Source organism: Biomphalaria glabrata, chromosome 1 (assembly GCF_947242115.1).
Source record: "Biomphalaria glabrata chromosome 1, xgBioGlab47.1, whole genome shotgun sequence".
NCBI lineage: Eukaryota > Metazoa > Mollusca > Gastropoda > Planorbidae > Biomphalaria > Biomphalaria glabrata.
Window position 1 is genome coordinate 78,807,206 of NC_074711.1, and position 16,510 is coordinate 78,823,715.

General features: G+C 37.1%; 1 protein-coding gene across 7 annotated transcripts in view; it reads left to right on the forward strand.

Moving 5' to 3' along the window:
• LOC129923933 (zwei Ig domain protein zig-8-like) overlaps positions 1-16,510 on the forward strand; it is a 297,168-nt gene that overhangs the window by 62,828 nt on the left and 217,830 nt on the right. The window contains exon 1 of one of the 7 annotated variants that reach the window (XM_056017123.1): positions 15,403-15,780. The exons of 2 other annotated variants lie outside the window; for them this stretch is intronic. The gene's annotated coding sequence lies outside the window, so the exon portion shown is untranslated. Of the gene's footprint in view, positions 1-15,402; positions 15,781-16,510 lie in introns of those variants that run through there. 4 more of the 7 variants (XM_056017147.1, XM_056017154.1, XM_056017160.1 and 1 more) reach the window with 4 other exon arrangements.

A 16,510-nucleotide genomic window follows, 5' to 3' on the forward strand; every position in this document is an offset into this window, starting at 1 on the left:
TCTTTTCTTAACGATCTGCTCCAAAACAAGACTAAAAGATGTGAACTTGTCAGTACTGTCTTTAGTGTGTTCCTCCTTTAACGTGTACTTTTGAATATCTATCAATCAAGTCTTTAAAGTATGTTGTCAAGGGAAAATAATTTTACTGTCGATGTACCTAAAAACATACATACCTAAGTAAAAACAAGAATTGTATACAGTGTGTCTAGTTCTTTGAAAAGAAATGAAATAGACAAACTCTCTTGTATATTTGTCTTGTTCTCTCCATCCAGCACTCTCTCACTTTCTTCTCCCCTCGAAATCCTTGTCTCTGTCCTCTACCTGAAATGTTATCTATCCTTGTTATCTGAGTCTAAATCTAAACAAAAAATTGTGACTAACAACAAAGAGAGAACTACTCAATCGTAAAGTTTACGCCGTGTCCATTGACATTTCCTCCTTTTCCCATTATTATTAGATTCTCCCTTCCAACTTTATGAGTTGTGTGATATGTATTATGGATATTTATTTCATAGTGAGTGAGTGCCTTCTGTATTTCATTTAATCTATTCTATTCTGGTTACGTGATTGAGGCCCCATAGATCTAGAAATCTTTTTTTTTTCCCTCACTGTAAATACTTTTCTGTTTAAACCCAGTTTCTACAATTATATCCTTTGAATGCGTTGTCAATTAGATTTCCCATTCTTAAGCTGTTACCGTAGAAAGTCAGAAAACATTAATGATAATGTTTTGTGAACTATCATCTCTATTGAAAACATAACGACGTCATACTATCCAAGTATTGAAAACATAACGACATCAAACTATCTAAGTATTGAAAACATTACAACCCCCGATGCCCCCACCCCCCCCCCAACCACTTCTCCCCGGCGTTGATTGTGTACTCAGCCTACCTGCACACAACAATACCATCTCCTCTCAGCACTCACTCTAACTAAGTCCATCCATTACAGATACGCCAGGAGATGAATACATTATTCAATCCATCTACATACCGCCCCCCCCCCAGCCCTCCACCAGAAAACCGCAAACTCCACAGGTGTTCTTCAGTCTATTCTATTAATTAAAACCATTTTGTTCTCGGCCTGTTCAGCTTTTGTTTACTGCCATTGTGTTGGTTTCAGCCTCATTCAATGGAAGACTCGATATTGGGATTACGAGATGAAGAGAGAAACAGAGGCGGTGGTTTTTCGTTCAGAATTAGCTGATAGTTCAACTTGTGGAATGTGAGGAAACGCTTGGCTAACTATCAAGGGAACTCGAGTTCGAAGCCCGTCTCAAGCTTGGGTGTATTCGCTGAGTGCCTAAAGGCAGCGCCGAAACATTTACACCCCCCTCCCCAAACTGATTTAAAAAATAGATAGGACCATAGCGAAATGAGCTTTGACCAGATAGATGTATTTTACAAAAGCATTTTAAAATAATAATAATAAAGTAATAATAAAACTATTATTAGTATTTTGGGTTTAATATTTATAATGATTGTGAGCGTTATCTGCGAAGTGTTGGATCTACCAGAGTGTTGGATCTACCAGAGTGTTGGATCTACCAGAGTGTTAGATCTACCAGAGTGTTGGATCTACCAGAGTGTTGGATCTACCAGAGTGTTGGATCTACCAGAGTGTTAGATCTACCAGAGTGTTGGATCTACCAGAGTGTTGGATCTACCAGAGTGTTGGATCTACCAGAGTGTTGGATCTACCAGAGTGTTGGATCTACCAGAGTGTTGGATCTACCAGAGTGTTGGATCTACCAGAGTGTTGGATCTACCAGAGTGTTGGATCTACCAGAGTGTTAGATCTACCAGAGTGTTGGATCTACCAGAGTGTTGGATCTACCAGAGTGTTGGATCTACCAGAGTGTTGGATCTACCAGAGTGTTGGATCTACCAGAGTGTTGGATCTACCAGAGTGTTGGATCTACCAGAGTGTTAGATCTACCAGAGTGTTGGATCTACCAGAGTGTTGGATCTACCAGAGTGTTGGATCTACCAGAGTGTTGGATCTACCAGAGTGTGAGATCTACCAGAGTGTTGGATCTACCAGAGTGTTGGGGAAAATATTTGTTTGTTTGTTTGGGGAATGAGGTTAGTTGTGAATTTAATGATTTAAAGGTGGATACTGCACACCATTTTCTGTATTTTTTGTGTAGATAAATATTGATAGTATGTGACTTTCCTAATGAGACATTGTGTAGATAAATATTTATAGAATGTCAGTTTCCTGATGAGAGATTGTTTAGGCTAAAAGGATGGCAGAAGAGATATAAAAAAGAAAAGTAAAATTAAAACGGAAATGTCGAAAACGGAAATGGAAACAAAAAAAACTTGCAGTTGATGTAGAAATAAAAATGTCGAACATAGGACGTATCATTGAACACGTTTACAGGATTGATTTTAAAAATAAATTGTCACCGATATTTTTTATCTACGTCCTCAGCACTTGGCCTGAGCCATTGGGATGGAAGAGACATGTATCCTATACATACATTGGGCTTAGCATAGCAGTTTTTCTACAAGTCATCAAAATTTTCTTTTTTCCTTGGCCTTAACGATACTTAAGTACGTCACATCCAGGATGACCTTTATGGAAGGTATATGGGTCAGTGTCAGAGGCACATAATAAAGTAAAAAAAAAAGTAAAGTTTGCCCATTCAGGTTCTGTGGTTTATAGGACAGATGATGTTTCATCTGTTTCTGTGGCCTAAGGTTTACGAGGGTTTTATGTGGCCAGCACAACTAATGTCAGGTACCCATTAGAGCTGGGTGAAATTAAAAATCCAAGTCTTCAACAGGATTAAAACCCCGGACCCCGATTCGGAAGCCAAGCGCTTTAACGCTCAGCTACCTACTTTAACCTTATTTAAGTTGCTCTTTATAAACACGGGTGTCACATCCATGATGACCTTTATGGAAGGTATATGGGTCAGTGTCAGGGGCAGGTAATAAAGTAAAAAAAAAAGTACTAAAATGCCATTTCAGGCCTTGTAGTCTATAGGGTAGATGATGTTTCATCTGTTTCTGTGGCCTACGTTTTACGAGGGTGTCATGTGACCAGCACAACTCATGTCAGGTACCCAATAGAGCTGGGTGAAATTAAAAAATTCAAGTCTTCAACAGGATTCAAACCCCGGACCCCGATTCGGTAGCCAAGCGCTTCAACGCTCAGCCACCTACTTTAACCTTATTTAAGTTGCTCTTTATAAACAAGGGTTTTTTAAGGTCAGCACAATGATCGACCCTGATTTTTCGTTCTTCACTAAGATCTAGATTCAAGGGAACCATTGGGTGAGTGACATAAAAAGCTGAACAGTCTCGGGTTCGAACCCTGCACGCTACAATCCCTCGTCTGCCAGGGGCAGGTTAGAGCTAGGATGTCATTATCTTCAAATCTAAAAGAACATCCGAAACATGTTAAAAGCATTTTACAAACTAACAGGGGCTCGGGTTTGAGCCCCTATGGATTAAGATGTTTTAGATTCGAATTGGACTGGACTAGCAAGAAAACCTCCCAGGGTTCTTTCTACATGTCCGAGTTTAAACCAAAGCGTACCGAGCAAGCTTAGATTCTTTCTACATGTCCGAGTCTAAACCAAAGCGTACTGAGCAAGCTTAGATTCTTTCTACATGTCCGAGTTTAAACCAAAGCGTACTGAGCAAGCTTAGATTCTTTCTACATGTCCGAGTCTAAACCAAAGTGTACTGAGCAAGCTTAGATTCTTTCTACATGTCCGAGTCTAAACCAAAGTGTACTGAGCAAGCTTAGATTCTTTCTACATGTCCGAGTCTAAACCAAAGCGTACTGAGCAAGCTTAGATTCTTTCTACATGTCCGAGTCTAAACCAAAGCGTACTGAGCAAGCTTAGATTCTTTCTACATGTCCGAGTCTAAACCAAAGTGTACTGAGCAAGCTTAGATTCTTTCTACATGTCCGAGTCTAAACCAAAGCGTACTGAGCAAGCTTAGATTCTTTCTACATGTCCGAGTCTAAACCAAAGCGTACTGAGCAAGCTTAGATAAAATAGGGACTCGTTATAAAATAATATCTTTTTTTAAAGTTAATTGTAATCCTATTTTGTTTTAAATGGTAGTCACTTTAAAAGCAAACAAGTCTGTTCACTTAAAGCACAAGTGATAATAACTTTTTAATTCCTTGACCGCTTTGTCGAAGGAAATGTATTTGTTTATGAAATCATTGAGTCTGAAGAAGAACAGAAGTCTATCAATGTAATATTTCGTTTCTCGAACTTTTGCAGTATTTGTTTTCATTTCTTTGAATGTTCTATTTTAACGATTTAAAGAAAACTTGTAAAAGCCTGTGCAGGTGAGTTGAAGTGTTCGGTAATGTTGTTTTTTTATAGAATACTGGAACATTTTTACTTAATAAATATAATAATTGAAGCAATATTAATATATTATAAGCTTATGTCATAAAAGTATTAATAATATGTCAGATGTCATGTAAGAAATGTTTCAAATAAACTGGAGTGGCAGATGCCATTTCTGTGATACAAAGGAACCAATATTTTTAGCTCTTCTATTTTAAATACGCTTAAAGTCCTAGTAAATTGTAAGTTTGTTTTAACGCAATCCATGAGATCAAAAACTTTGTCCTGACATATGTAAATCATAAGACCATTGACAAGTATAGCATATGTGTATCGCTCGTGGCTGTCAGTCATTTTTTTGTTATCAATAGACATGAACATCATTTGACTAAATTCTGGTAATAGATGTCATGAATATTTTCCAGATCTTCGTGGATGACTTCAAATAATGTTATGACAAATTGCGAATCAATTTTATACTTGAATTGTATTGCAGTAAAAATCTCAGCCACTTACTAATAACTATTTAAAGTTTTATTAGCCACAGTGTTGTTTTGTCACAAATAATGTTTTGAACAATACAATACTATTCATTTTCCTTTAAATAATGGACAAAAAATGTTTTATGGTTTGGTTTCAAGTAGAAAATATCTTCAAAGTGCAAATGTGCCTGACCTTTGACCCTCAAGTATTCTTTCTCACTCACCAACATTTGCACTAGGTATCGATCTCTCACATGGAACTGTGAACGATTCCAGAAGAACTACAATAGATCGTTCCCTATTTCCTAATGTATCGCCCAGCTTAGAGCAGAATAAGAGACAGGAGGAGGAGGGGGAAGACTGGTGGGAGCAAAGATTAAAACCGATTCCGTGTCACGTGAGAATTAATTAGTTTTCCGAAATGTGTTGCATGAATGGCGCTCTTTTTACTTCGTTCTTTTCTAGGATTTACTTCTGCTGTGAGGTCTGCGACCACCGGGAAGTTTTATGGAAAAGGTCTTTAGTGTGAGAGATCTTGGCGGGAAAGTGGGTTGTATTGCAGCAAAGGTGTTAGTGGGTGTTTGTATTGGATCATAATAGTTTAAGTTACAGAAGTAAGAATTTAAAAAAAAAAAAAGCAAAATACATGTATAAAAAAAAAGGTTATCTACAGGGGAAGAATTTCGCCCTTAAAACTATACCTATCAATTATGTACAAGTTATTTCCCTCATTTAATATCAAACAAAATAATTAATTGACTGGTTGTCTTATGTTTTCATTGATTCATGTTTTGTTAGGTACAATAAATAATTGTTTAAGTATCAACTTGATCAGAGAATGATTGAGGGAGAAATAGCGTTAACACTTGTTTAAGGGGACTAAACCAAACAAAATTAGCCATATCTGTGACTACTGAAGGATTAGTTTCTCTTGTTGGTATCAAACAAATATAATAAATCACCAGTAATTAATTGACTAATTGGTTATTTTTTTTTTAAATTCATGTCTTGTCTATGCCAGTAAATAAGTGTTCAAAGTTACAACTTGATCCGAGAATGGGTGTAGGGGAAATAACGTGTACAGACTTTTTACAAGACAGACAGACAGAGTGAGTTGATATAAGCTTTGTAAAAAAAACAACTTTGTCCATCCCTTATGCTACGCAATAAACGTGTCCACATCAAGAGAACGTGAAGACGGTTGAAGGTCCCATAGTGATAGAAGAGATGTTGGTGTGTATTCTAAGAACAGTTTTAGGTTTGTAAAACTTGACAGAGGCAGGGGACAGGGCACGATATCAGAACCATCGAGATGTCTGAACGACAGTCCAGCGCGCTTACCACTCGACCAGGAAGCTATTCTCATAAGAGAGAGACAGACAGAAGACAGACAGAAGACACTGGCAAAGAGAAGGAGACAGCGAGAGAGTGAAAGGCATAGAGTTAGTCAGGGCAGACAGAGAGACACAGATAAGGGAAGATAGAGAGAGACAGAGAGTGGCAGAGAGAAAGACAGAGAGAGAGGGAGGCATAGAGATGGACAGACAAAAAAAAAGAAAAACGAAGAAAGAGACAAACAAAGAGAGACATAAATAGGAGCAGAGACAGGGATAGGGGCAGTGGCAGACAGAGTAGGACAGAGATTAGAGAGAGAGAGAGAGAGAGAGAGAGAGAGAGTATAACTGTATGGATATTATTGTACTGTTAACGGCTGGAAAACGTATGTACGGTTAGTGTATTTAACAGATAAGAATTATCTTCTAGCTAAAATCTACTTACCACCACATAGTCCTGCTATTTGTCTTGTTTTTTAGAACTGCTCTTTAATTTAAAGAGTATGTACTTTTAAAAAAATCGTTTCCAGTGTCACGTCTGGGATTACTCGATCTGTTGACCTGGGGTCATTGCTGAGAGAATTAGGTAACAATTATCTCCTCGAGTAGTGGACGCGACTGGTCAGAAACTCTCTTTTATTGACTACTTTGGACTGCGACACGGATCTTACTTGTATTGATTCCGGTGGTCAATGGTTGGATACATGGTCACTTCTCCTGGGATTCGGGTTTTCTAAAGTCAGTATCCGGAATCAAGCAATGACATCATCAGTAATAAGGTTTTTTTAATGGGGCCTTGAGGAAAACATCAAACCAGAATGAGCGAAGTATAGTTAAGGCCCTACAAGTTTATTCTGAGCGTGAGTGATCTTGGAAATACCAAGCCATCTTCAAGAGGTAGTCTGGAAAAGAACAACCGAATGTTCAAACAAGGATTCGAAACTAAATGCGCGATCCTTTAAAATATATATTGACTTTTTCAGCTAATACTTAATAGCGTATAGTACATGGCTGGATACGAAACTGTTATAAAGGCATAAGGGTACAATTTGAGGTAAAATACAGAAGTTCGATCACCACCATGGTTCTGCCTGCGTTAGATGCGCCAAAACATGTAGGTCACATGTAGGTCTGTGAAGCTTTGTGAAATACTGCACTCCTCCTTATTCCTCGTAGTCGAGGATAATTCTTTTTTATTATTTTATAACATCGAATCATTAAGACTTTCTATTAAAGACCAAACAAGAAGACTTAGAAACAATGTATAGGTTACAGATGGGCCTTTGTAATAAGATGTAAAGTTTGCATTTTGAAGAACAGAAACACTCTTCAGCTTTTTTCAAACATATGAAAATAATGGGTTATAAATTAGTGTCCTGACCTGAGAGTCCTAGCCCACCTCTCTCGCACCCTCCTCCTTTGATTCATTCTAATGAATTCTAAGCACGTAGGTTTGGGCTAATTTCTGGGAAGTCGCTTTTTCCCAAGACGGAGAGAGAGAGATTTATGACGCAGTAACATCCAATGACATGAAGACTAAAGAAATGGAGACCAAAAAAAGAAAGGCCAGTGCCACAAAGGACAATTCATCTTACCTCATTGTGACATCAGAAGGGGGGAAATGTGATAAAGACTGTAAGAGATGGAAAAAAAAAAGGAATATTTTGATCACAGATGGTGAGCAGTGATTTGGGTGCTGCTGTGGCATAATTTCTTGCTCATTCAATTTACGTTACAATTTACAATGTCACAGTCAAGTATTCCAGTTTTTTTGGCGTGGCTACCTTTTTACCTGACTACCTATTTACCTGACTACCTATTTACCTGACTACCTATTTACCTGACTACCTATCTACATGTCTACCTTTTTACCTGACTACCTTTTTACATGACTACCTTTTTACCTGATTACCTTTTTACATGACTACCTTTTTACCTGCCACTTAAATTCTAGTCTGGATGGCCGCCTGGTTGTGCTTGCGCTCTGGACTGTCGTTGTTTCGTCTGGAAGATCCCGGGTTCATTCCCTGCCCGCTGCCATCCCCCGTCTTCCTGCGGGTGGTTTGGAATAGAAGCAACATCCTAAACAAGTAAAACAAATATTTTACTATTAACCTTTACACCAATCTACCAAACTTTCATCTAACGCGCCTGTTTCCCTGAATGTCTAGAGCACTAAACGACTTAGTCATAGTCTGTTTTTCTTAATAATACTTTATGCTATTCCTGCTCTTTTGTTTTTTCTGAATATGTTTTTATCTTCTATTATTCTATTTCAATTCTTAACGATTCGTGAATTTAGAATTTTTAAACAACGCGAATCTAATCTTATAAAATACAGACGTTACCTCAAAAAAGAAGATAATTAAGTCTTGAAGACAATGATCAACAACAGAGATGTGTGGCTGAGGACGCGGGGCTACTTATCAAGAAGGCTTGAGTTCGAATCCAGTTTCTAGTTGAGTTGTATTTGCTAAGCGCCTAAAGGCAGCATGTAAACCTTCTCCTTGGCACCCCCTTCACCCCGCAAGTTTACAAAAGAGATTGGAGCATAGCGGACTGTCCTTGTTGTAATATGGAATATATGCACTCTTCAAAGTGATTTTTTTTTAAATGGATACAGTCAAATTATTTTTTTGTTTAGTTCCAACCTCCTCTATTCAAGTCACTATTCTAGCTATGTTATCCTCGTTTGAAGCTTCTTGCCAGATCATTCTAATTGAAAGCTGCCAACTACGTGTAGATCATCCTAATTGAAAGCTGCCAACTACGTGTTTCTTATTAGGAGTTTCTTGGTAGATCATCCAACTTGTAATCTTCTAATTAAATGTATTCATTATACAAACTTTTTAGGGAATCATTCTAATTTGAATTTTTCAATTAAGTGTGCTTCTCTCTCGGTCTTCACAGGGACCTCCCCTCCCCGATGTATACATTTCACCTTGCCACGCGCACAAATATATCTGTCTCAAACATGTTCTGATAAAATCTCCCAAAAATCAGACAGCAACAGTTTTTGGAAATGTTCAAAGCTAAAGGCATATCATTTAAAGGATGGCTGTTTGGTGCGTGGTATCTGCTGTCGTCTCGGTGGTCATGGGTAGGTATCCTGGCCCCCTTTCCCCGCCATCCCCCGCCGTCCTTCTGGATGTCTGGGCGAGGATTTAATAATTTTCACTTCTGAAAGAACATCCAAAACAAAGGAAAACAAAAACATGTCATCATTCTTTGCTTGAAATAATTTCCTGCAAAAAAAATGTGTCTATTATATTTTCGTTCTATCATAAACAACAACAACAACAAAAATTGTATCTTTGATGACAAAAATAAAATAGCTACAATCTGATTTAAACATTTTCTTTGTTGATTAATTCCAATACAAGTTAAAAGGAAAACATTTTTTCTTCTTCCTGGAAGATATAAATCTTTTCTGTTTTCAGGTTTTTTATTCAATCAACATTAAAAAAGATGACCAAAAATAATAAATTAAATAGAAATGGTAGTAAAAATATTAAAACAAAAATCTGGCAAATGAATTTCCTCACCCTTTTCCAATTTTTTAAATATTTTTGGTAAGAACGCCGCTTAAAGCACACTTATCAAAGCTTCCTCTTTATATATATTATGGTAGAAATGTTTTTCGGACAATGCCAGCCGCTATCTTCTGCTGTTGTAGCCTCCTGAAGGTTAAGGCCGTTCCTTTTGATGGAACACCTGAAATCTGTTTTAAACAAATACAATTACTTTGAAATCCTAGATTCCCAGATGTTGATTCAAAGTGAAGGTCTTCTTATTACAGGAAAACTTTTAGTTGCTTTGTATATAGAAATGTAGTTCTTCAACCAGATTGTCAGGTTGTGTCTTGGACAAGATTGAACTGCACGCGCTCGTCATTCATTGCAGACGTGAACATTAAAACACAAAGTCGTACAAAACATGCCCAGGCATTAAATATTACTTCCTTTTTATTTCTCTCTTACTTTCTCTGTCTCTCTCTTTCTCTTTTTCTTTTTCTTTCTCTCTCTCTTTCTCTCTCCCTCTCTCCCTCTCTGTTTCTCTTTCTCTCTCTCTCTTTCTCTCTCTTTCTCTCTCTCGCTTTCTCTCTCTTTCTCTTTCTCTCTCTCGCTTTCTCTCTCTTTCTCTTTCTCTCGCTTTCTCTCTTTTTCTCTCTCTTTCTCTCTCTCGCTTTCTCTCTCTTTCTCTTTCTCTCTCTCGCTTTCTCTCTCTTTCTCTTTCTCTCGCTTTCTCTCTCTTTCTCTCTCTCTTTCTCTCTCTCTTTCTCACTCTCTTTCTCTCTCTTTCTCGCTCTCTCTCTCTCTCTCTCTGCCCCTCTAGAGCCCTATGTCACTTTTCAATGAGTCTACCACTGCAAGATACTTCTAGAATCTGATGGAACCAAATCAAATGTTGGGTTTGTTTCTATTTTGAATGTCTGCACTTGGTCATATTTGCAAGGCCAGAACTCTGCTGGTAGTTTCTTCAACACTTGGGAGAATTCAATGAAAATGACATTTTTTTTTTGGGGGGGGGGGCGTTCACACCAAAATATTCTTTCAATCTTTATGTAATAGAGACAATAATAGAAAAAAAGATGTGGGTTACCAAAATATATGAGTCTGACAGAAAATATTCACGTTCCTCAAGAATGTCAGTCATAACTATTATCAGAGTTGGTAAGAACCTCACATTCACAGCTAGTTCCATGGATGACGCTAAAACTTAAATGGCAGTGGATTGTTTTATTCACTGAGGACGTTCTTCCAAAGAAGCTGATTACATCCCAGCCCAAACCTCCCGCAGGACCTCAACGGGTGGAAGCCATTACCGTGACGACATCCCAAAGGGTATACCACAAAACAAAAAAAAAAGCTGTCCAGTTGGAGCATGGTGGAAACAAAGCAACGAAACAGAGCGATAGAAATACATTGTAAAATATCTCATAGATCTAGTACTTACTAAACTCAATTAGAACCATCCTCTAACAAATCTAGCTGTTTATATCTGGCTTGGCGAGGTGCAATGTCCGATTTATGAGGGGGGGGGGGGTAGAGAAATCAATCGTTCTCACCTCGTTCAGACATAGGATCCGGACTTAATGACGCCGCCCCCCTCGCCCCCATTCCCAGCCCTCGCCAGACGTTGCAACGTTGTACCTTCAAACTGAGCTCTAGCGTACTACGTCGATATCGGGACAAAACGGCTTTCATTCTTTATCCGAACGTTCGCGCACAATCACTCACACACCAATGGACATTCACACACACACACACACACACAAAAGATTGTCATTCGAGGAATTAATCGATTACCCGTAAAGCTTTGCTGTTTAAAGATTAGCACATTTTTTTTTCGCTTTTCGCCATTGTGGTTTAAACGTGGGAATTTTTTTATTTTTTTTTTTGTTCGTCAAGTTTGGATGAATTTGAAAAGAAAGAAAAAGACAATTTCTTTTCCACTGAGGTCTATGTGCATCTGTCATCTGTTGTGTCTGTTGTTGTAATGTACAAGTAGAGACATGAATCTGTCACACGTTCCGTTTTACTTCATTGTTGAATTAAGTCCATTGATTCTAAGTAGGTAAATATAAGGCAGCGGATGTTGTGCTGCAAGAGCAGAGTTATCTCCCTTTCTCTACGTCGTTCTCTCAATCGCAAATATAAGTGAAGGTCAAACTACGGCCCGCGGACCAAATGTGGCTTGTGAGCCTCTGGCTACAGTGTTTAAAGAAAATGTGCAGGATCGGTTCTAACAAAGTTTCTTGGGAACTGGACGATGTTTTGCGCTGATAGGACCCGTGTGACGTTTCAGGAATGTATCTATTTTTCTACATTTTAATTTTATTTTGGTATCTGTCGTTTGTTAACCTCTAATTTCACAAGGTTTCGTACAGCATTAGTAGGTTCATTAGTAGGCGCATTAGTAGGTTCATTACTAGGCGCATTAGTAGGTTCATTAGTAGGTTCATTAGTAGGTTCATTAAGTGATACTACAGAAATGTAATTTTCTTCCACATGAAAAGCACGAACTGAAGTGGGACTCTGTCTCTTCTCTCTTTACTCTCTCTTTTTCTCTCTGTTTCTCTCTCTCTCTCTCTCTCTCGCTTTCTCTCTCTCAATACACATATATATATATATTTATATGTAGCAAGTGCAGACCAGAACTTTTAGGCGGGGGGGGGGGGAGCAAGTGCCCCTACCGCCCACTTAGATCTGCCATTGGGCTCAATGTTTTGGTCACCAAATTTAAGCTCCAGATCTCTAGGTGAAGATGAAATGATTTTTCAATTGATTATTGATTTTTGTTGTTTAACTTCTGGCATTGCAAAAGTGTGTCACGATATAGACACACCTTTGAAGCCATATTGCTTGTTTTTTTTTTCAAAAGCTTAAATCAACTCACTCTGTCTGTGTGTCTATCTGTCTATCTGTTTGTCTGTCTGTCTGGTACAAATTTTGTTAACGTATTTTCTCCTACTTCCCAAGTTGAAATTTGTACAATTACTTATTGTTAGATACAATACACGAATCAATCAAAGAAGTAATCAATTAGTTAATTAATTAGTGGTTATTAAATAGTTTTATTTTATATATAAAATAGGAGATAAATCTTGCAGTATTTAGATATATGGCAGAAATTTAGCGGTTCTTTACCCTTATTTAAGCTATGTCTCTAAAAAGTATTTTTTTTTATATTTAGCTTTCTTTTTGTTGTTTTTTTTTAATGTTTCTTGTATACGATTCTGAATAGATTGAACACAAGTTTCAATTAGTTTACACCACGTTTATAATGGTTCTATTGCTCTAAAAAAACAAACAGAAAATGAATTGAACGTTAGTACCACTAAAGACTCAGGCAATAGAGATGTTCACGTTCATTCTTTGAAGTGATCGGCTCGTTTAGTTTTGACATTTTTCTTTTTGTTAGCTTGTCTCTTTCTTCTAATGTAAGCTTTCTTCTAATGTAAGCTTTCTTCTAATGTAAGCTTTCTTTTAATGTAAGCTTTCTTCTAATGTAAGCTTTCTTCTAATGTAAGCTTTCTTCTAATGTAAGCTTTCTTTTAATGTAAGCTTTCTTCTAATGTAAGCTTTCTTCTAATGTAAGCTTTCTTCTAATGTAAGCTTTCTTCTAATGTAAGCTTTCTTCTAATGCAAGCTTTCTTCTAATGCAAGCTTTCTTCCAATGTAAGCTTTCTTCTAATGTAAGCTTTCTTCTAATGTAAGCTTTCTTCTAATGTAAGCTTTCTTCTAATGTAAGCTTTCTTCTAATGTAAGCTTTCTTCTAATGTAAGTTTTCTTCTAATGCAAGCTTTCTTCTAATGTAAGCTTTCTTTTAATATAAGCTTTCTTCTAATGCAAGCTTTCTTCTAATGTAAGCATCCTTTTCTTCCAAGACAATGTCTAATGGGTAAAAGGTCAAAGGTTACCCTTTGAAAAGAAATGACAATGCTGTTCAAGACTCTTTGTTGAACTCGAGGTCCACTAGGTCACTTTTGCAGCTCGTAAAGCTTTTTGGTAAAACTTTTTAAAAAGTTTAGACATTGAATGAATGATCCATCATAAAGTGATGACAGTGAATGACCCATCAGAAAGAGATGACAGTGAATGACCCATCAGAAAGAGATGACAGTGAATGACCCATCATAAAGTGATGACAGTGAATGACCCATCAGAAAGAGATGACAGTGAATGACCCATCAGAAAGAGATGACAGTGAATGACCCATCAGAAAGAGATGACAGTGAATGACCCATCAGAAAGAGATGACAGTGAATGACCCATCATAAAGTGATGACAGTGAATGACCCATCAGAAAGAGATGACAGTGAATGACCCATCAGAAAGAGATGACAGTGAATGACCCATCAGAAAGAGATGACAGTGAATGACCCATCAGAAAGTGATGACAGTGAATGACCCATCATAAAGTGATGACAGTGAATGACCCATCAGAAAGAGATGACAGTGAATGACACATCAGAAAGAGATGACAGTGAATGACCCATCAGAAAGTGATGACAGTGAATGACCCATCAGAAAGTGATGACAGTGAATGACCCATCAGAAAGTGATGACAGTGAATGACCCATCAGAAAGTGATGACAGTCAATGACCCATCATAAAGTGATGACAGTGAATGACCCATCAGAAAGAGATGACAGTAAAAAAAAATGCATACATTATAAAAATAAAATTCTTTTCATGAAAATTTTTAAAAAATGTAATTTAAAAAAAAAAACCGATTAAGCAAATAAATAAATAAACACATCTTGATTCACCTTTTTTTTTTTTTTTGTCTTGTTTGATCAATACTTTAAACTCAAAACAGGGCTGCTTTGGGTTATATTTTTATCATGAAAAGAATGTTTTACCAATTGCACATGCATAATTACAAAGTATGGCTCTTTAATTTTATGTGTATAACTTTCTTCATACTACTTTCAATGCTCATTGCCATCTGGTCTGACCTCTTTAGTGAGCTTGTGTTGGAAAAGGTCCCAATGCTGCTTTAGATTTGTATGCAAGATTAACTCATCTTGAGTTTAATCTAGAGTTTTAAACTCCTTATCGCTGGCCGCAGAGTAATATAATGATGTACGCCATCCAAACGTTCCAGTGTTTCATGATATGCTTAAAACAGCTCATTGGTTTTCTGCATATTTTTAGAGAAAACGTTTTCTGTTATTCTGTTGTTCTATTTCCTCACGCTAAGGGCATGGCGGTCGAGTGCTAATGCACTTTATAAGACTTTTTAACAGCGGGGTCTAGAGTTGGAATCCAGGCGAAGACGGAGATTTGAACCTCGGTATTTTTAGGACGCCCCTGAGTCAACCAAACTCTAAGGTGTACCAAACAGACGTTGTGGAGTCAAAGTAGTTGGTCGTTGCACTGGCCACATGGCACCCTCTTAGACCGTTGACCATAGAAACAGGTGATATTTAGTTCATCTGTCACCGTCAATCACAAGGTCTAAAAGAGGTACCATTTTCAATCCTTTATGTTTATTTTAGATTAGTATTCATTTATTCTTCACAACTCGAATCTATTACATTTGAAACTGGCTAGTGCTTTTTTTTTTTTTTGTTAAACATGGCGTTACTCTCATGACAAGAAAACTCACACGCTCTACTGAGAGAAAGAAAAGCCTTCCTCTAAAACTAAGCCATTCTTTGCACTGCGAGAGTAGATCCGCAGCAGAAGACAAAAAAATAAATCTCCCTCTCCTCCTCGCTCCCTCCTTTCGCCTTCACGCTTGGAGTGCTTGGCGCGCGGCCCTCGCTTTGCGGTGTGGGAGAGAGCTACCCGATCAGGGGAGGACAAGTCTGCCGTATCCTTGCAGTGTATAACTTCAACTTTTGGCCAGGTAGTTGAGAAACGAACTACCAAAAAAAAAAAAAAAAAAGAAATTAAAAACTGACAGTTGACTGAAATAAAACAAAAAATGTTCACACTAAAATCGTGTCTCGTGTAAGAATGCAAGTAACTCTGTTGTAACAATGTAATGTGCTCACAGATTGGCAAGTGATAATAATAGTTGGTGGATTATTATTTCGAATGTTGCAATATTGTTGTTAATTAATACTGGATTACTTTCATTCATTGGATATATGTGTGGATTAGATCATTTCGATACAATTCAGGTTGGTCATTATAAGCATGTTCTCTTCATTTCTTAATTAACTAATCAGTTTATGATAATATCAATGAAAAAATGTGTTTTGGAAAATGTGATTTTTGATATTAAGAAAATATATACACTTGACCATACTATTAGTACATTGAAAAATTGTTTTGAATTTTTTAAAAAATATGAGTACATAAACTTGCACACAAACTATGCTATCACATGTCAAAACTTATAATTTGTGACGGTACGCACCGGTACGGCGTACCGGCACCTTTTTCAATATGGGGAAAAATTATTAATTTTCTTGTATTTTAACGTTTATTATTAATTTATTAGTAGTTAAAAGCTAGGCAATCTATCAATAATAGATGTTCGATTATTTTTTTCTCCTTATATAAATACTAAAGATTTTAATAATTTGAAATTAATTTTATTTTCTTCTAAAAGCGAAGACAACAAGAAACAATATACTTTATTTTGTTTTCTGAGAAAACAACAAACTTCAAACGTAATGTTTCAGTCTTAGAATCGTATGTACATTGTTGTATAGTCTCCCATCAACATGTTTCTTTGAATACATTTTTGTTACATTTTTGATACTTTCCGCTGGTTAAAGTTGTTGTTAGAGCAAACGTGTCTAAAGCTGAGGTTTCCACGTTCAAATTTCTGTTCTATTAGTCAATTGTTTTTGTTTTTTTCTGACCTCAGCTTCCAGTAAATGAAAGTTTTCATTCTGCAAACCA